The sequence below is a fragment of the Alosa pseudoharengus genome, unplaced genomic scaffold, assembly GCF_046254945.1.
Source record: "Alosa pseudoharengus isolate Yale_2024_CS ecotype anadromous, Long Island Sound unplaced genomic scaffold, YU_APseudo_1.1 YU_APseudo_1.1_scf_2, whole genome shotgun sequence".
Lineage (NCBI taxonomy): Eukaryota > Metazoa > Chordata > Actinopteri > Clupeiformes > Clupeidae > Alosa > Alosa pseudoharengus.
In genome coordinates, this window is record NW_027468663.1 from 40,427,229 (window position 1) to 40,449,722 (window position 22,494).

The following is a 22,494-nucleotide window of genomic DNA, read 5'->3' on the forward strand; positions in this document are numbered from 1 at the left end:
CTTAAAGTTACAGTATTTCTATCACAATTTAGCAGACTTTGACCTTTTGTCGGTTTTTAACAAAATTCTGACTATGATTGTTCCTTGTATTGCATCATGAGCACTGCGCCTATTGCATTCTACTGTTGTTAGCCTTAAGCCTAGCTCACTCATTATGCTAAACCACATCTCCCTCCATTGGAAGAGCAAGCTGCATTGAGCGTAATAAACTGCATTTAGAATGGCAAATCCATATTTCTAGATATTTTGGTGAAAGTAACTTAAAAGTAATGCAATAGTAGTGTAATGCCTTACAATTCAGAGACAGTAATATTATAATGTAACAAATTACTTTTAAAAGACAGTAATAAGTAATACATAATACATTATGATTTTGAAGTAACTTGCCCAACACTGTACATTTGTGCTTTAACGTTGATGGTGTGCCACTTTTTAAATCCTCCAACTTCCAAATGTGGCCCCTACTCTGCAACTTTCACAACTTTGCTCCTTTCATTGTGGCCATCTACTGTGGAGTTGCTAAACCAAATTCAGAGGAAGAGTACTTAAGTGACTTTCTCCAGGAGTTGCAGCAGTTACAGCAAGATGGCATTGTTCATGGAGGCAAAGCACTTCAACTGTCTGTGAAAGTATTCATATGTGATGCTCAGAGGCACCTATGACGGGAAGGTTTGTTCTTGGGGCCAAAGAGCCAGGTGCCGTTCCAAGGGCTGAAGACTGTTTTGTTTAGGCCAGCTCTGCTGCCACTCTGCCTCCACCGTACTGCTGCCACTCTGCCTCCACCGCACTGCTGCCACCTGTGGACAAGGAGGAGTGCGAGTTATACAACAAAATTAGTTATTAGTTGTTAGTGGCAGCACTAGTATAAAACCTCTAGAATCTCTAAAAACAATCACAAATAGGGCAGTTCATCACAGTTCAACAATTGTGGTTTGGAACAAGGCCTGCTGCAACTGGATTGATAAAAAGTAATGTAGTTGCAAACATCTCACTTGGCTACTTGTATTTGGGAAGAGCAAAAGCTATCAGCCATCAGCATGATCATGTTATTAGGTTGTTGTTGTAGAACAAGGAAAGGAATATCCAGTGTTTCCTCTACATTTATTTAAGCATGGCGGTCCGCCACGGTTTAAATCCTATCCCTCTCAAACCCTCTGAAGTCACATTAAATGGGATAGGATTCAGGAACTAATTAATTTAAACCTCACTGACCAGAAAATGTAATGCCTCTGTTTCATAGCAGAGTTATTGCTAATCAGACATGATGTTGAGCAACTAGAATTGTTTTTAAAATCCCGGGAGTGACACCCCCAAGTTTTTTTTTTTTTTTCCCGGGGGGCGGATGGGTAGGTGGGTGGGTGGACTAGGGGGTGGCTCAAGGACTAGAGTGCCTTAGCCTGGGTTTTCCCATGCTGCCTTACGCACGCGATTTTATTCACGCTGCTAGGCAGCCTGGATTCTATGGACTTCGTTTTCACCTCAACGAAGGAACCAATCACAGAACAGAGGAAGGGCAGCAAGATGATGACGACACGCCGAAGCCGTTATGAGCTATGTACAGACGCATTTGATAGACATTCGTAGCGCCCAATAAACGGCTCTGAGCATTCGTAAACCATGTTTCAAATACGAGAAAATGAATGTCTAATTCCCAGACCCTATCTCAATGAGGTCTGACGTTAGCCAGGCTAAGAGCGCCTATTCATGGAAGAGGCATGTGTGTTGGAAGTAGTTTTCAGCTAAAGAGACACTGAAAACATGTTTTAATCTGTATACCATTAACATTGCATAACAAAAGTAAAACATTAATTTGTAGAGTACCAAAACCAGACGTCTTTTGAGTGTAATCAGATTATGGCAATCATTTTTACAATTGTTTACAACTTAACTCTATGTCCTCACTTGAACCCATTTGCAAGGATGGACGACGCCGAGTATAGAACGTGCTGGCAGTGACAGATAACATGTAAACGCGCCATAGCAGTGACGAGACGCACACACCATACAATCGGCCTGACATTTTGAGTGAACTTAAATGAACTACCTAGCAACAATTCCAACACTCACAAGTTAAGGATGTCTTCAGAGAGTTACACTTAATAAGCATGATAGGTCTACTTTTGGCGCATCAACAATTGAAATGGAGGGGCAGCGTGACTATTTTGGTAAAGGCTACAATCTTTGATAGGTGTAATCTCAAAAGAAAGTTTTCAAACCAATATCTGTAATACAGTGGGTAAATTAACGTTACGTTAGCAGTAGTTTTTACGTTTTATGCAAAAAATATATGGTTTATGTAACAAACCCTTCAAATTTGAGAGAGACTGAACAAAAATATGAGTTTATTGTAAAGTTTTTGATGGGGAATTCAGAGGAACCCATGTAAAAAAAAAAAAAAAAACGAAAAACTGATGCATTTAGTCCAAATTAACTGTGCTAAAAAAGTAAAGTGAATGGGTGTTCAACTCTTGAAATAGCATGCATCTCCTTCCATGCAATCCCCGCCCCACCCCCACCTCCACTTTTTTCCCACGCTTAACTGTAGTGTTATATGTAGATAAATTACAATACTTACAGTATTTGAAGTAGCTGCACAACCATGCTAAATAGTATAGTTTTGGCACACAGTACACAAAGACACTTCTGCCATCATACCGGAATGTAAACTATACTCGTAAACGTGCTAATTACCAACCATTTTGTTCGAAAATTCTAAAACAACAATGTTTTTTAATACTTCAAAATAACATTGTGTGTGTGTGTTTGTCTTTACCTGGTGAGTGAACTCTCTTGCGAGCTTGGACGTGGCACACATTTGGAATATTCCAGAATGCACTCAGTGTTCTTACTGCAGCAATCCTCACAACACACCACCTGCAAACAGAGGGAGACTAAGATTAATATGTTGCAAAACACACAGAACATGAAAAGACCATCACTGAAGCACTACTACACTCACATGCATCTTAACACATGCCTCAGAGCAAGTCAGGTACATCAAACAAGGGGCAAATAAGGGCTATGAAATGGAGAACATGTAGCCTAACACTACCCTTCACAAACTAAAGATCCCTTTACTTGTAGGCATGATATTGAGGTGCCACCCACCCATCACATCCATTAAATGACAGGTCTGTTAATAAACATGGCTATATTAAACTGCAGTTCCTTAAATCAGTGGGTAGATAACTGATATATATATATATTACTTAATTCATACAGGACCTCTTTGCAGTTATAGCAACACTATATTATGTATCAACACTAGCACTACAAGTATTAAGTTTAAATACAGTGACCTAACGTTACCTATGTCCCATGGAAGTTCGCATGGTAGAGCTAACGTTAACCGTTAACGTTATTAATTCTAACGTTAACAACTTTCATCTGTGTCTGCTAGCCTGCATGGTAACAGCCATTTTAAATGTAGCTAACGTTACTTTAAATGTATAGATAACTTACTTGCGCCTGATATTTAATTCTAAAACTAACAAACAGACAAACAGGCAAACAAACAGATATTCCACATAATAGTGAAGTTAGTCTGCTACTGGAAAAGTTAACATTAACAGCTAACATCGCTAGCGTTAGCTCACTAGCTAATTCTAAACATGACTAACGGCTTTGATTAACATTCCATTATGAAAACAATATATTTAGAATAAATTCACATTTTCAATTGCCATACAAAAGTACTGTAATTCTTACCTGGGATATGATGACGGCAGAGTTTGTACAGCTTACACATTCAGTCAGAGGCATGACAGAAAAGTGACAGTTGATTGTTGAAGTCACTGGTGACTGCAGTTGAAAAGGAGCAAACTCAGCGAAGATTCTAGAGTGCTGCGCGAATTTGAATTTGATCAGGGGTGGGGGATGGGAATTGCTGTGTGTGCGCATGCGCTCATCAAGCGGTGATAAGCATCCGCTAAAAACAATCGTGAAAATGACTACTGTTGGCATTTTAGTCTGTTATATTACCAGACTGATTGGTAGAAGTGTCAAAACAATAGTAACATTAGCCTAGTGGGCTATTATTACTACTATTAAGATTATTAACATTATTGGTTCTCATATGGTGGTCAATTCAATGACGTCAATTCCATATCATTTTGACGCCCTTTTTCCTATGCCTTTTTTCTTGATATCAAATCAACGTTGATTTAACATCAATCATATTGACCCAAGTTTATAGACCAGTGACTACATGTTAGATTGATCGATCCCTTGTTGGACGTCTTTACAACCACAAGCAAGCCATAGCTTGTAATGCTAAAATAGTATGAAATTATAGATGCTCAACATGGTGGTCAAAATCTTGACTAATTCTTGACATCAAATTGACATCACGGTGCCCGCTGGGATATACACTAGATGTCGCCTTGACTACTGCTGTTCATTGGAACGAATGCGTCAATCGAGACACCATCTTGCTTCAGTGATCCACTCCTCTATAATGCATTAGTGTCAATCTGGGCAAAGATCTAGCGAAAATAAAATCACCATAAATCGTCAAAATCTCAAGCAATTATCTAGTTTTTTGGGTTGTTCCAACTGACAGGCATGTATTTATGGTTGAGTCTAGAGAAAACTAAGCTTAAGACGATAATAAAGATACATTTTACCCGTCTAGCCCCATAGACTCCCATTCATTCTGCACTAGCTAGCGGCGGCCCCTAGAGGAACAATGAGTAAACTGCAACCAGGTTCGAAACAATGAAAGTAAACAGGCTCTTCTAGACAGGCTCTGGTTGAGGCCACATACCCCTCGTCTCGTTTACTCATGTAAGTTGTAATCTCACCAGAAGTTGCTGTAGATCTGTAGAACATTTACCTCTGCTACTACATAGGCTACGCCAGTCGTTACTTTTATAATCATGGGTCAGTGCCATGGGCAAACGAGATGTAGCTGAATTCATAAATGACAAAGCCATGAGAAAGGTGATTTTCTTACGTTTCAACAACAAAGAAGCCGATCTGCCATCATTGTGAGACAAGGCCGTAGTCATGATGTCAACATTGGGGGGGACCAAATCTGTGGTGTGGTCTGAGGGACCCCCAAACAGAATTTCAATACATTTCCTACCATGCAAAAATATTATTAAAAATCACAAACAAGTCGTTAGTTAGGTCAGTCAATTAGGTTATTCCAAACTTTTGACGGACACAGATGCCCCCCCCCCCCCTCCCCTCCGGTGAGTTTTGTGAAAAGAGAAGGGTGGAGAAGAAGCAACTTCACTGGTCCATCCCTGGACCCGTGACTCTATTTTACACAGAATGTGGTTCTTTGACTTACACCTGAAGATTTTTTTAAACTAAGGCTTAGACTCATAGGTTTGGAGCCTAATAAGATTTTGTCTTTTAATTTAGATTTTATTATGCTGGCGGCTAATCACACAATTTTAACATAGTTTGAAAGGGACAGGATTCAGGAATAGGCTACTGAGACAGGCCCCTCTTCTGTCTGATTCACCTCATGTTACCCCTGTATGCATTATAGACTGGCTTCTGACAGAAATGACGTTTTGTGCCAACATGTAGAAACACTAGGCCTACTACAGCCTTTAATTGTTGAATGGAGGTGCAAATTCCTTTCTTTGGTTATTGTCCGCGATTCACATTAACTGTAGGCTATCACGTATTGTAAACGTCGCCACATTTGATCACATTTTGCCTGCATGGATGCGCGATTGAGTGCGCATCTAAATAATATGCAAGATGCAACAATCATTTCTAAGAGGCCTTTACACGGTAATTTCTGGCATTACTACTAGCATATGAATGCATTATTTATGTTGAAAGACGTGAAAGAAATGACACAGGCTTGCACAAATTCATCATTTAAAATAAAACGTTTCACTTTCGCTATCATTGCGAGAATAGGCTACAATATGGAAAATGTTCCCTTTCAGTCTGATCGGCTCCAAACATGTATGGGATTTCCTTAGCCTGTGCTACACCTTTCCAAGAAGTTTTGTGAAAATTGTACCGGTAGCTTTTGCGATATTGTTGACAGCCCTACCTCACCGCAGTAGGGTGCAGTAAATGGAAGATTTTGATAGCGCACGCCACTAGCGATCACCAGGACAAACCACTCAGGGGTGTAGGCTACTCTGGAACCATAGGTCACTAATTTGTGCGTTATTTACGTTTGATTACATTTCAGATACGTGTTGGTTTCCTGTAGGCCTAGTATAGCGCTTTATTCTTTATTTTTCTATGTCTGAATATTGGGGGGGACATTTTGGTCATATTTGAATATTGGGGGGGACACGTCCCCCTCAATGTCTATGGTGACTACGGCCCTGTTGTGAGAAGTTCCCAAATTTGTCGCTAATCGCTAAAAAGGTTTTCTATCGCTGGGGATGGCCAAACGTCGCTAAATAGGTAACGCTGACAATACAGGAGAACTAGTTTAGCGCTTCAGATCCCTGTACAAAGATGGCGGCGGTGTTGACGCATGCTGAGAAGCAGAAGGCGACATCTAGTGTATATATCTATGCTTCTCACCATGGAAGAAGCAATGAAGCCGCTTTAGTTATGTCAGAGCCCTTCTAAGGAGAGCCTCCCCACTCTCTATTAATCCCATACAAACCGAATTTGGCTGCAGTTCACCAGAGTTTACCTAGATGGCGATCGCGGGCGAGTCCAAAATACATGGGGTCCTATGGAGCTACATGGCTACATTTGTTGTTTTCACCTATTTAACAACTGAAACCCTCAGATTTTATTTTATTTTTCGCAAAATGGATATGGATTTTCAATCAAAAGTGAAATAATCCGGGAGTCATGTCCTTTCGTTTTCTTACAGGTTGGGTCGTTGTTGCCCATAACACGCTAGCATTGATGCTATGCTATGCTATGATCATGCTAATGAATGAAGTCATTGGCACGTTTGAAAGACTTTTTAGAACAATTAAGTGACTTTAAAAAATATAATACTCAACCAAGTGTATTGCCTCCCCTTTCGAATACAATATTCAAATTACTTGAAAAAAAATTATATCCCGAGAAAAGTGGATTTTGAGGGGTACAGCTCCATAGACCTCCATTCATTCTGGACTTGCCCGTGAGCGCCCCTAGATGCAGTACCACACCGGAAGAGTTCCGAGAGTGAAGGTTCTCCCCTTATTAGACATTCTCTGGTTATGTCTAGTTGCCATGGTGAATCAGTGAATCTGTGATCGGTGGCGGGGTCTATTTGAGGGAGCCGTGAGCGCGCACTTATCCAGGATAGGTTTCACCTGGCTTGATGAATCCGTGTCTGCTCATCCTGGCTTGCTCGTTGTGCAACCAATTAAGCCTGTACGCTCGTGTTTTGGATTCATTGAGCGCAGCTCAGTAACTTATCCCGGATGTCTTAATTCTGCTTTCACCGATTCACCATGGCAACTAGAGGGGCTTCGTTGCTTCTTCTACGGTGTGAAGTAGGTAGATAGCCTTCTCACAACAGCAACAAACAGCAACACCTCTGTTAAGGAGAATATTGCAACTAGTTCCGCGACCACCACGCGTGAAATGGTTAGGCACTCCCGTGATGTCACATTGTCGCATGACAGGTCGGGAATGGCGAGTATGTAAAAGTTAATTAATGATCACAAACGTTTAAATAATGACAATGGGTCTAGGTTTATGTGATAACAATATGTAGTGGGCAGTGGAATAATTATTGGTTTCCGTTTGTGGTGACTGCTGACTGAGATAAGGGATGAGATTAAATAGATCCTGGAACTTAGCCTGGTCTGGAGCAGGCTAGCTCCAAAGAATAAATCGCCATGGTAACTTATACCATAACATATCCTGCTGCCCCCTATCCCGCTTTTGTGCAACTGGATCACGGATAAATTGAGCCAGGATAACCAAGATATCCCGGCTTAATCCCTTATCCTAGTTTTGTGCAATAGGCCCCTGGCCATGTATTCTTTGTTTTCTGTAGTGATTGTATTTCTTGTGTGTTTTGCCTTGTCTTATATCTTCCTATGTCACTTCCTGTTGTGCTTTAATAGACCTCTGAAGTTCGCCTACAAAAAAGCCATAGACATATACACTAGATGTCGCCTTCTGCTTCTCAGCATGCGTCAACACCGCCGCCATCTTTGTACAGGGATCTGAAGCGCTAAACTAGTTCTCCTGTATTGTCAGCGTTACCTATTTAGCGACGTTTGGCCATCCCCAGAGAAAGAAAACCTTTTTAGCGATTAGCGACAAATTTGGGAACTTCTCACAATGATGGCAGATCGGCTTCTTTGTTGTTGAAACGTAAGAAAATCACTTTTCTCATGGATTTGTCATTTATGAATTCAGCTACATCTCGTTTGCCCATGGCACTGACCCATGATTATAAAAGCAACGACTGGCGTAGCCTATGTAGTAGCAGAGGTAAATGTTCTACAGATCTACAGCCAGTGTTGGGGAGTAACGGAATACATGTACCGGCGTTACGTATTCAGAATACAAATTATGAGTAACTGTATTCCGATACAGTTACAAGTTAAATAGTTGGTATTTAGAATACAGTTACATTGTTGAAATCAATGGATTACATGACGATACTTCTCTGTTTCATAAGTTTGCTCACTCTCTAAATGAATTAAAGCAACTCAGAAGCTCCTGAAAGCAATCTATGATGAAATTGTTTACATGTTTAAATCCAAGCCCCGCCGTCTTGCACTAGCCTCAAAATGCAGCCAGCGATAGAAGCGTTTTAAAATTAATTATATGGTGCAGCCTCTGAAGAATTATTCTTGCGAGTAGGCCTAGCATATTTTAACGTTAACGTTAACGGTTTTTGATTGTCATTATTAAGCGATCACGTTCATTTTGAGAGCACTGATATACAGTAGCCCATATTTACATGTACAGGTAATTTGCGTTCCACCTGTCATATCCTCACTTGTACTGGGTTGATACCACCGAAAAATCTCACAGGCACACCTTAATTATAATTTCTGGCTACGCCCTTAAAGTAGGCTGCCTGAGGAAGACCCAGTCGGGTCGAAACGTTGCAACACATTAAATATATGGGAGTTTTAGCAGAGTGCGGGCATTTCATTCCTTTGCAGTACGCCCTTAAAGTAGCCTATTTATTTAGTTTGTTTTAATTAGCCTAGTTGCCTGCTGTAGTTTTAGTGGTCACCTTGCTATTTTAAAGTTGTATCAGGAAGCTTAGTTGACTTTACATTCTTCTATGTGGGCCTAACACTTCAGCCATTTGGAACAGAACACACCAGAATAGGCCTGTTTACTAAGCCTAAGCAGGATTTGATGGCCGCATTCCTACACTTATAAAATGCAATTCAATGCGGAAGTAATCTAAGTATTCAGAATACGTTACTCAGATTGAGTAACGTAACGGAATACGTTACAGATTACATTTTTGGGCATGTATTCTGTATTCTGTAACGGAATACGTTTTGAAAGTAACCCTCCCAACACTGTCTACACTACAGCAACTTCTGGTGAGATTACAATTTACATGAGTAAACGAGACGAGGGGTATGTGGCCTCAACCAGAGCCTGTCTAGAAGAGCCTGTTTACTTTCATTGTATCGAACCTGGTTGCAGTTTACTCATTGTTCCTCTAGGGGCCGCCGCTAGTTAGTGCAGAATGAATGGGAGTCTATGGGGCTAGACGGGTAAAATGTATCTTTATTATCGTCTTAAGCTTAGTTTTCTCTAGACTCAACCATAAATACATGCCTGTCAGTTGGAACAACCCAAAAAACTAGATAATTGCTTGAGATTTTGACGATTTATGGTGATTTTATTTTCGCTAGATCTTTGCCCAGATTGACGCTAATGCATTATAGAGGAGTGGATCACTGAAGCAAGATGGCGTCTCGATTGACGCATTCGTTCCAATGAACAGCAGTAGTCAAGGCGACATCTAGTGTATATGTCTATGCAAAAAAGCAGCCATCTTTGACATCCGGTATCTGGCGATTTTTCCTATGGGAAAATAACATGGGGATTTGTAATTATTGCATCTTTTAAACTCTCGCGGGGATGAAAAAGTCTGAAATGCAGACGTTTTCCTGAACACACTTTTGTCCTCTGCCTTCGAGTGGATACTGTGATCTCCAGTACGTGAAGGCGGCACACTTAGATTGTTGCTACCCCAGAGCTAACTTGCAATGCAACTTGCCATAGGTAGTTAGCTTCAATTAACAACCGGATCTCCTTATATGGGCAAAGATGGCCGTTTTGGTTCTTTTTTGTAGGCGAACTTCAGAGGTCTATTTACTCCCCGTGTCCTGTTTTACCCTTGTCATGTGCTTTTGCTCCTTGACCATACCCCTCACCTGAGCCTTGTTCCCTGATTATTGCCTTGTTCCTTTCCACCTGTGTCTTGTTAGTCCTGTTTGGATGTGTATTTAAACCCTGTCTCGTCTTGTGTTCTTTGCTGGATTATTTTGAGTCTTTCAGTCACATCATGTAAGTCCTTGTCAAGTCCGTATCTCCAGTGTACTCTGTGTCAAGCTTTGTTTTTTGTGATCTTCGATTTTGGATTTCGTGTTGCCTTTTGGAATTTAATCAGTTTTTTGAAGTTTCGAAATCTTCTGAGTGTTGGACTGTTTTGCCCTGCCTTTTGTGGAGTTTGTTCCTGCCATGTCAGGGTTTCCTTATTTTTGAACTGCCTTTTTGAAGCTAAGTTTTGACATTAAAGTCTTTTCCCTTTTTCTGATTTGGTGTCTGCTATTGGGTCCAATCCTGGTCCTCAGACCGTGACATCAACAGCCTAATGGAAATAAAACAATAGTATACAAACCATAACGCATAAGAAGTGCTTAAAGAACTAAGTGCATGTTGAACAGGAATGTCTTTAGACCCCTCTTAAACGACCCAAAACTACCACAGGAACGGAGAGCACTGGGCAACTCATTCCACCAACATCGAACCACTGAGGAAAAGAGTCTTGAATTAGACCTAGTGTTTATGACTGGTCGACATAACAGATGCTCATCAGACCGCAGTGGGTGGTTAGGGAATAGGGATGTACGCCTTGATTATTGAAGTAATGTAAAATAACTAGGAGCAGATCCAGTCAGTGTCCTATAGGCCAAAGTGAGAGATTTAAATTTAATTCTGGCTACTATAGGGAGCCAATGGAGAGTAACTAGGAGAGGAGTTACATGTGTCCTCTTTGGCTGATTGAAGCCTCATTTATAAAGCGTTCTTACGCACAGATTTGATCTTAGACCAAATATATATATATATACTTATATAGTCAGTGTAGGCCTACCCCATAGTCTTGTTTTGGTTTACAATGGCAGCTGTGTGAATAAGGCGAATTGGGGTGCTAACAACGTTAATCTGAGTAGTTTTGAGTGGGACCGCAATGTGCATCTGCTACAAAATAGCATATAAGTATATACTCTTTTGATCCCGTGAGGGAAATTTGGTCTGCATTTATCCCAATCTGTGAATTAATGAAACACACTCAGCACACAGTGAGGTGAAGCACACACTAATCCTGGCGCAGTGAGCTGCCTGCAACAACAGCGGTGCTCGGGGAGCAGTGAGGGGTTAGGTGCTGTATGAGCCATATTCATTTTGTATTATTTTATTTAATTTTGTTCGGTGCAACTAGGGAGCTGTATGTGCTTTGTGGCTCAGCCGACCTCGGATCAGCCCAGGTAGGCCATTTAACCTACAGGAAACCCAGACACAGCTGTTGCTAATTTGGGAAGCAAACAGTTTTCGACTGTGCCTTTGTGCCTAGCCTTTGTGGTGAGCAATTCGGGTTGTTATTTTGGTTACATGTATTATGAGTCAAAGTTATTGCCGCTGTATGATATGGATGTAAAATAAACCTGCGAGATAATAGGAACAATTACTGAACTCTCCGTTTTACTATGTTCGAGCGCACTGGGCGCACGTCTAAACTTAATCCCCTGTATTAGCAACCAGTACTAGACTTCGTTTAGTACAGTCAGGTGCCTTGCTCAAGGGCACTTTAGCCGTGTCTACTGGTCGGGGTTTGAACCGGCAACCCTCCGGTTACAAGTCCGAAGCACTAACCAGTAGGCCACGGCTGCCCCACCGATGGCCTGGGGGGCAAATACGACAAACACATGACTGAGGGCTTATCCAACGCTTGAGGGTATACCGAGATTGACAGCTAAACAACCTACTACTGCCACTATAATCTCTACCAACAAGATGTGAATAGCTAGCTTGCTAACATGAGTTAGCTGGTATACACATCATAAAACTCACTCCCAACATATAAAAGGCCTATTTCTAGTTGTTTGACTAAATCTAACCATATTAACTAATTAATTGCAAATATACATCAACACCGTTTCTCAAGATGTCCCGCCATATTGGATTGTTTTGTTTTGTTGAGTAGAGAGTTCCGACAGGACATTTGCATACAGGTGATCTGATTGGCTGATGCATGGCTGATGTATGTGTTGGCACTTGAAAAGTTTTCTCAACTTTTGCCACAAGCAAAGCAGCGCAACGGACCCACACTTCAGTTTGACAATGTGTGATGTTAGCCCACTCAAAGTGAATGACAGAGACGGACTGTGTGAGCCAGGCGTTAATACACTGACTTTAAATATATCATTACACTTCTGTGATACTGTGGAGAGCGTCCTAGCCTACCCTAGCCTACTTTGGAGCGGTCTCTCTCCAAACTAATTCTGATGGACATGTCAAGATGAAATGTCGAGATTAAAGTCGACATGATATTTCAACTTTATTCTCGAAATGTCCAGTTTAATATAGACATGTCAACTTTAATCTATTATATTATATTATAATATATTTTTTCTTCATGTGTGGCCTTAATACTCTGTCGTAGTGTTGAATAGGCTACAATAAAGTAAATACAGTAAATATAACAAACTCACCACTAGTAGGCCAAGGCTACAGCTGAATTTGCCTACTCTGAGAGCAAAATATCCTCATCATAGTGTCTTTCCATTCATTTTTAAATGATCTTGTAATCCTGCTCAAAATCAAGCTGCACTAACTGACTCTTACGACTATGCCACATTGCACATAGGCTATGTGATCGCTCAAAATGTTCTTTAAGTAGAGAGCACATATTAACACATTCACAAAATGACTAGGTAGATGCACCAAATGTGACAGAAAGTTTAAGAGCTAACAGGACACTCGGCATGACATAATGTGGTGTTCGGGGCTACTGGACCCGAGTGTAATAATTGTAGGTGCTATGTACCTTAACTGTGTCCTCCTTCTAACTGGGCCTGCTGTGTGTGTGTGTCTATGCATCTCTGTGTGTGTCTGTGCGTCTGTATGTGTGCGTGTCTGAGTGAAGGTGTCTGTGTGCAGGAATCTTGTCTTTCTGCACCTGCTATTCCCACACAAAGTTACAAAATTGTTACATTTCAAGCACTTTCACATGTTCTGATTAAAGGTGCTATAAGCAATGCAGGGTAACATCACTTCTGTTGACATTCAAACAAAACAGAGAGCTAGCTCGCTACTCCCTCCCATGCAATTGAAACTCTCCCAAACGCGCATCTCGCTGGTCATTTGTTATGTTTTTATGGGCCAGATTCCTGCCATTACAAAAACTAGCATCTCAGCTAACGTTAGTGATAAGCTCACATTGATATGGCAATAGAAAACGCCTTCAGTTTTCGGTGTAGTCGCTGACGCTGATTGATTGGCTTGTGAACAGGGCAGCTGCTTTGTATTTCTCTGGGGTGTGTTTCCTGTACAACTACGGAGGTTAGCTTTTTACTAACATGGTACGATGCATCATTCAACTAACAAACATGTAAGTTACGACTGTTTCCCAAAACTGTCATACTTACATAGTACTTTGTAAGTTTGGAACATGATAGTTTCCAAACTTAAGTAGTCTGGACTAAGGTGGTTAATGACGTTTAGTAGCACGTGAACGGGCATACCTGCACATAACAGAGACTTAATGATGGACTACCTTAGTTTAATCTGTGAAATCATCTCTGTTTTTCTTTATTCAGGGTCATCAAGTTAATTCATTGGTTCATATAGGCTGACCTTGTAAATTAACGACTGCTTTGAATTAACATGTAACACGTGTCATTTAAATGTGCTGGTGAAACAGTTGTGTACTCTATTGTTATTTACCCCCTATTCACCCATACTCGTCGTCAATTCTGTGGCGCAGTGTGTTAAGGCTGATGATAGCCGCCGGTGCACAGCAATTAACAGTTCACCTGTCCAAGAGTTTGAATCTGGACTGAGGTTTTGACAACAATATTCACATTGTTGTTTACTTAAGTTTATCTTTTGTGCAGATCATATTATCAGAATCAGAATCAGCCTTGTTGGCCTGGTTTACGTAAACTAACAAGGAATTCCCCCACTCCATGAAAATCAAAGGCTAGATATTCTCAACTGACTGGTCAAAAAGTGTGCACCTTATTATTATCTGCAGGTGTGTGACTTTGACTTACATGCACGTGGCTGCAAATTGACTTTTAACTTATGTATTTTCTGCCTTAGGCATTTTAAAGTATGGATGTATGGTGGTTAGAAGTGTAAATATCAATTAGAAACCTAAATCTATTTATAATGAATAATTTACAAACAAATAACTGGCGTCAGTGACGTCTTTGACATGAAGATCCCTGGAACATTCTACCACAGGTCAAGAGGTGTAGTTGTAACTACACAACTTTACGATAGTGGTTGCGAACGTTCATTGCTACTATGGTTTTGGGAAACACTAACGTAGTGTAACGATGCATCGGACTATGTAAGTTCCACCACCATAGTTCAAACTATCGTTTTGGGAAACAGTTGTGTCGTTCTTACATAGTTTCAACCATGTTAGTTGCTAACGTAGTTATATGTCCCTGTCCTGCCCGCTCAGGCCCATTGCGTGTCATCATAATCATAATATATATTAACATGAGAAATTTCAGACCATTCATTTTAAGCAAAGAACATTTATGATACACTTTTTGGTTGGCCAGATGGTGGCGCTATGTCAGGCATGGAAATTACACATGTGAATATCATCAAAATAATGATATCTAATTAATATTTTGTTAATAAATTCCAAAAACTATTCTGACTTTGGCCAGCTGGTGGCGCTATGCCAGACAGGCATATTGGGTGTTTGGATGTCATATACACATAATCTGATTAATCTGATGCATCTGATTGTGATATCCAACCATCCATCCAAGTGGAAAAAACACATTCCTTCTCTTGCCAATTGGTGGCGCTATGCAAGGCATGTTAATAAGACATATGAATATCATCATCATGATATCTAATTTTGTGTAAAATTTCAGATCAATCAGTCAAAGCATTGTCCATTTCTGACACATTTCCTGTTTGGCCAGGTGGTGGCGCTATGCCAGACAGGCCAATTGGGTTTCTGGATATTCTCATAATCATAATATTTATTTTTATTTTATTTTATTTATTTCGAGGCAATATACCCCTTGAGATGCGACATCTCATTTTCGAGGGGGTCCTCTATTAACCTGAGAAGTTTCAGACTGTTGTTACGACCCTGTGCCCCTTCAGGCCTTCTCCTGTCAGTGCACGGGCAGGGCTGGGCCTGGTTGGGCTAATGCCCTCATTGATTACACCTGTGGTTAGGGTGGGGCTATATAAGGGGTTTCCTATCTCTCTCATGAGGCACTTTTCTTCCTTCTTGCAGGCACTCACTTTGATTCTCTCACACTTGCACTTTGCTCTCTCTCCCCTCATTTCTAACTCTACCTCTCTTTCTCTTTTTTTGTCTTTAGGCCTACTTCATCTAGCTTTTCACATACTGACCCTCTTTGCATCCATACATCCATCCATACACGCACACCACCACTTCCATTCATTTCCCCCTAGACATTTTGCTATTAGTAACCTTGTGCTTTACTTTAATAAATTAATATATTTTGTTTGAACCTTGTTGTCCGTGACCCTCTTTATGTTTCGGTCTGGGAACGAGCCGGCCGTAACACTGTTCATTCAATGCACTTTGACTTTATGGCACATTTCCTGTTTATGTGCAAGATATGAAAATCATAACATATTACAACATATCAAAAATCCCTTCACTATTTAACATCAGCGTCATTTTGCCATCATATTTGCTAAATTTCACATGAATCTGACAAACCGTCTAGGAGGAGTAACTTCAAATCTATCATGTGATATCAGTGTTCTTGTCATTCTTTCTGTTGCCAGTGGGTGGCGCTATGTCAAATATGGATTATGGGCTTGTGAATATCGTCATCACCATGGTATGCAATAACCTGTGAAATGTAAAACATTTCAAGCCATGCATGGTGAATTAAGACACATTTATTGTTTATGTGGAAGGGTATTAAAATTAATAATTTTGCCATGTTGTCAATTCAGAATCAGGAGCGTATTATGTATATCAACTTTGACATGAATTAGGAGGAATATGTTAAAATTGATCATGTCCAAAATGCACAAAATTCCAATTACCTCACTTCCTGTGGGCGTGGCTAATGGCATGTTAATGCAAAGGTTGTTTGTTTTTGGGAGTTACATACACCCACCAAATTTGGTGTATGTATCTAAAACTATACAACCACAAGTCACAGTGCCCAGCCTTTTAAGTATAGTATAGTATTTTAAGTATATATACTTTTTTGATCCCGTGAGGGAAATTTGGTCTCTGCATTTAACCCAATCGGTGAATTAGTGAAACACAAACAGCACACAGTGAACACACAGTGAGGTGAAGCACACACTAATCCCGGCGCAGTGAGCTGCCTGCTTCAACGGCGGCGCTCGGGGAGCAGTGAGGGGTTAGGTGCCTTGCTCAAGGGCACTTCAGCCGCAGCCCACTGGTCGGGGCTCGAACCGGCAACCTTCCGGTTACAAGTACAGAGTGCTAACCAGTGGGCCACGGCTGCCCACCATTTTTCCCTGTGTATTCACAGTACCTCTTGATGAGTGTGCCAAATTTCATGCGTTTTCACCCATGGGAAGCACCTCTTTTGGCATCACAATTCAACACATATTTAATCACATATTAGTCTGCACAAAATCCCAAATACCTCACTTCCTGTTCGGCATGGCTAATGCATTGTACATATGAAAGTTGTTCATCTTGGGGAGATACAGACACCTATCAAATTTGGTGTGTGTAGCTGAAAGTATATGCCCACCACGGGATCAGTCACCTAAGGGGGCGTAAGGGGGCGCTAGCGAGTCCCTGGGCCATGCCCGGGGCCAAGCTTTTGTACCTAGCTGCTTTGTGTGACACCTGATGTGTGTGTCAAATTTCAAAACTTTTCAACCATGTTAACCACCTCAAAATATATGCCAACCACAGGATCAGTCACCTAAGGGGGCGCTAGCGAGTCCCTGGGCCACGCCTGGGATCAAGTTCTTGTACCTAACTGCGTTGCGTGACACCTGGGGCCTGTACTATGAAGCGGGGTTACTGGCTTATCTGGGTACCTTCGAGAGTAACTTGATCACGTGTGGCGTAACTTCTCGATTAGTCCGTACTACAAAAGGTGGATAGGTTTTAACCAAGGTATGCTGCCATGGCAATTTACGCTGCATCTCAAACCTGGTCCGAGCAGGTTATGTTCTTGGTTAACCCAAGGTTTCCGTTCAACCACACCCTTTATAAGTAGGCTACCACCCCTCCACGTACAACTTGTCTGCGTACCTGGATGATTCATACGACATTGGAGCGCAAATCGTGAGGGGCTCTCTTCGCAGGGTGAGGGTTTTTAGAGACCGCCAAAATCCGCTGACATTACCGTACGATATTTTTTATGAACGATATAGATTTTCAGCCAAGGGAATTCGTTATCATTGTCAGCTGATCGAGGCAGACGTCTCTAATGTCACCCGCCCCTTACGATAGAGCAGATAATGTGCCTTTCGTTGAGATATTTTGCCAGTGGACAATGCATGTATTCCATCGGTGATGCTGAATATCTGAGCAAGAATAGGCTACTGTATGTCCGAAAATAAATCGGACATAGCTGAACATTTGAGCAAGAATACTGTAGGCCTATGTCCTAAAATAAATCACCCTTTTCAACATAAAACTTGAATGTCTTATTACCCTGCACATAAAGGTTTCACATTTCCACAGCACCAGGATCCGACCGAATGCCTCCCTCAACCCCCTCCATAATCGGCCTTCCACTATTATTTGCGATGGCCAACTCATCTGCTAGTGTAAAACACTCTGGTGCCTTTCCTCCTACAGTAGGCCTAGTGTTCAAAGGCACCTTTTTTTGTTAACTGAAAAACAGAGGCCAAGTGAAGGCTATAGTCCTAAGCATACAACATATTTTCATAATTAAGAAATATTAATGCAAGCTATAACTATATAAACCTACCATTCTGATATGTTTTTGTGTTTCATTTTCACCTGCTGCCATGTGCGTTAGGCACTGGTGTTGCATCTGAAATGTTCACAGGATTAGGCATAGCCTACATTGATTCGGTCAATGGGGGCTACTTAAACATTCAATTATCCTTATTAATCTATATGCCCACTTCTGAATTGTGTTGCATCTGTAGGCCTTTTTATGAACTCAAAATAGGCAATTTAATTATTTCAACTCATTTCAGACATTCCGCCAACTATTAATCCTCCGTAACACATATTTGAGGAACATGTGGAAATAAAACTTTACTTTTAGGCATTTAGGCTACCCGATCTGCAATATGTTGCCAACAGCCTTGCCTTGCTTTGTTCACTGCCGACGTTTTTGATTTTTGTTGTAGAGTGGGTTTTAATTCCTTGTAACTTGTCATAATAATTGTGCATTCCTCATCCGTAAAATAAGGTGATCACGTCATCATTGAAAATGGTGACTTGTGCTGCAACCCGCCCCTTTTATGTGAACGCGCACAAACTCCAATTAGGTTAACCCCGGTTCAACAAATCAACTTCATAATCAGCGTCGTAGTACCGATCAACACCAAGATAATCAGGTTTTGTCAACCCCGGTTTAACAAAGTAACCCTGGGTTACAACTGGGTAGGTTAAGCTCCCTTCATAGTACAGGCCCCTGTTCTTTCTATGGTTGTTTCTGTATTGCTCTTTCTCTCTCTCTCTCTCTCTCTCTCTCTCTCTCTCTCTCTCTCTTTCTCTTTCTCTTTCTCTCTCTATATATATATATATATACACACACACACACACACACACACACACACCCTGATGTGTGTGCCAAATTTCGAGAGTTTCCGACCGTGATAACCACCTCAAAAACAGGAAAGCAAAAAAGTAGAATAACAATAATGATAATAATAACTAGATGTACCGCAGAGCGGTACAAAATATGACCGCCGCCCAGTCTGGCACATTTTTCCCAAAAAAATAAGTCACACTTGGCAAATTGTGTTAATTTTCTCCTTTGTTCCTGCTTAGCTTCAGTAATTCAGCAAAGTCAGGGTATCTGCTGGTCTGGCTGCTGGCTAAAAACAAAAGATGAAAGGCATATATGATTCTAACTGTCTCACTGAATTGCATTATGCACACTCAATTCTCACTGCTATCTGCTAGACAACACGTACCAAAACATGATTAGTTCATAGATTTCACATGTAAAATACATTTTATATAACCCCACCCCCATCTTGCCTGTTCATAATTTTGAGAAATTGTTGAATTGTGTGCATTTGTGCGTGTACGTGTTTATGTGTGTGTGTGTGTGTGTGTGTGTGTGTGTGTGTGTGTGTGTGTGTGTGTGTGTATGCGTGCGTGCATGTGCTTGTGGATGTGCCTGTGTGTGTGCATGTGCATGCATGCGTACATCTACTGTGTGTGTATGTGGCATGATTACTGTGAATGTATATATGTGAATATCTGTTTATGCACATGTGTGCATATGGAATTGGTTAACATGACCCCTGGAGGCAAACATACGCAAAAAATTGGTCATCCTAGGCCCTACGGTTCTCAAGATATTCACAGAAAACTCTGTTGGTGTACGGTCACTAAATGTACACATAAATCATTTTATTGTATGGCCCCCCATGAATGAAAGTTCACGAAACTTGGCATGCATTCGGAGGGTGTCATAATGATCCTACACTTTCAATTTCGTGCAGTTTTGACCATGTCAGCAAGAGATATTGTGATTAAAACACCTAATTGTTTGCTTTTTAATTTTTAACTAGGTGGCGCTATACATGAAATAAGTGGAAATGGGATGGGTTGACATGGCCCCTTAAGTCCAACATACAAAAAAAAGGTGGTTCTCCTAGGCCCTACGGTTCTCGAGATATTCACAGAAAACTGTCTCCGGCCACCTACAGGCCAGTTGGGGTACAGTAACATAAATTAATTTATTGTGTGGCCCCCCATGAACGGAATTCCACGAAACTTGGCGTGCATTCACGTCAGAGTCAGAGTCATAATGATCCTACACTTCCAATTTTGTGCCATGCTAGGTCACAGATACCTATGAACACCTCATTTTTACTTTTTTGTTTTTAACTAGGTGGCGCTATAAATGAAATGGAGTGATTATGGAATGGGTTGACATGGCCCCACAGTTAGATATTCACAGAAAACTGTGTCTGCCCTACCCTCCTTTCGGGGGGTCCAGTCCAGCAGGGGGGCTACAGATGAAAACGAAAAACGATGGTTCCATGCTATCTATGTGGGGCTACATGCCCACCAGTTTCGTGTACCCCGGTCTTTCAGTGTCCCAGGAATCCTTGACGGAAATTTGGCCGTGTGAAAAAAATAAAAAAATAAAAAAATCTGACTAAACCTACAGTATATGACCGCCGCTTCGCTGCGCAGCGGTCATAATAATAATAATAATCCTTTCAAAAACAATAGGGCCTTGCGCTCTTCGGTGCTCGGGCCCTAATTATAGCTGTATAGCTGCAAGCGGTGCCGATGGGCCTGAGCACCTAGGGTTGCGCGACCCATGACATCCTGCATTCTGAATGCCTGTTGGAATCCTACATACTGATTAAGCCCTCCTTACACTGACAGACTTTGGAAAGATTTGCAAAGTTTTGGAAAAGATTTTTGAAAGACTACAGTCTCAGACCCTCTCACATCTAAAGACAAGTAGACTATGATTTTGCAATGACTAGGGATTTTGCAGGGTCACTATTTACAAGACTGCAACTAGATTCCTTTAAAATATTACCCATCGTGCAATAGATAAACAGGAACTGAAATGATAGCCTACTAAACTCAAAGTCGTATTTTCGTGTTTCTGCAGCATTGTTTCATGCGTGACATCCCTAACCGATATAGAGTTGTTCTGTCACGTGGAAGAGCCGACTAAATATGTATAAGAAATGACAAATATTATAAGAATAACAAATAATCATTTAGGCTACAGCTGTCGCCTACTTTGCCCCTTCCTGTTTGGTGTTGGAGAGAGGTCACTATTGGTTTTTATAGTTCACGTCACTATTTGCATGAGCCACGACTAGAAAGACTTGCGATAATATCAAACATGTTTGATATTGTCGTAACAGCAAAACTAGAGATGGGCTGACTCCGACTGACTTAAAACCGCTAAGATTGGCACCTTACACTTAACGATCTAGTTGACGGGAGCGCGCCGCAATTCCAGTACAACTCCCATGATTTCTGTCCGACTTTGGAAATTTAGTCGCCGACTGTGAAAACAGACCAAAATCATACAATGTAAGGATACGTTCAGACTTAGCGTCTTTTTCTGACAAAAGAAGTTATGCAGATCGCTTTTTCAGTTTGAAAAAAAAATCTGCCAGCGTTCTTCCAAAAAGCAGCCGGAAGCGTCTTTTTGCGATAGACAAAGTGGCTAACGTTACATGTGGGTACAAAATGTCGCGGAAGAGAAAACTCACGTTGGCTATTGCTTTTGGTATGTTATGGTAAAGTTGTGAAGTCATGTCAAACAATTCCCTATATTCAGACACTAAAACGAGTCTCTCGACCGGTGTTCTGTCACCTTCTCCATTTTTTACTTGGTTGTCATGGGAAACCACAGGTCTTGGTTATCTGCTTGTGATTGGTCATCCGTAAAAAAGACAGCATGACGTATGGCGTTTTTCTGCTAGAAGTTGAACATTTCTCAACTTCTGAGCTGCAGAAAAAGACGGTTGCAGTCGCGTTTTAAAAGAAGCCGACGACTTTTTTGAAAACACGGTCTACTCCATAGGGTTATAATGTAAAACGGACGCCGGCAGCTGAGAAAAAGATGCTTAGTCTGAACGTACCCTAAGGCCGCCATTAGCTGATGGAATCCTGCATTCTATTTGGCTGTTGGACTCTTGCATTCTGATTGGCTGTTAGAATCTTGCATTCGATTTGGCTGTTGGAATTCTGCATTCTGATTGGCTGCCAAAAACTAATTTGTCACAACATAGTAACATTGTTATATTTAGTTAATCAGTATTTAACTTAACTTTTTTCACAAACCATTAAATGCATTACAATGTTTATTTCCATTAGATATATTTTGCTGAATTTAATGTAGTGTTTGACCTTTTTAGACAGCCCAGCTGACAAAAGGGAAGCGAGACACATGATCCTGACTAATCTTTTGAACA

At 41.1% G+C, this 22,494-nt stretch overlaps 1 long non-coding RNA gene across 1 annotated transcript; it reads right to left on the reverse strand.

Moving 5' to 3' along the window:
• Nucleotides 1–682: 682 nt before the first annotated feature.
• Nucleotides 683–3,896, reverse strand: LOC143135284 (uncharacterized). The gene is made up of 3 exons (XR_012988883.1): nt 3,709–3,896; nt 2,774–2,874; nt 683–797 (listed from the first exon to the last, which is right to left on the reverse strand). It is a non-coding gene; the product is annotated as an uncharacterized LOC143135284 (long non-coding RNA).
• Nucleotides 3,897–22,494: the final 18,598 nt, after the last annotated feature.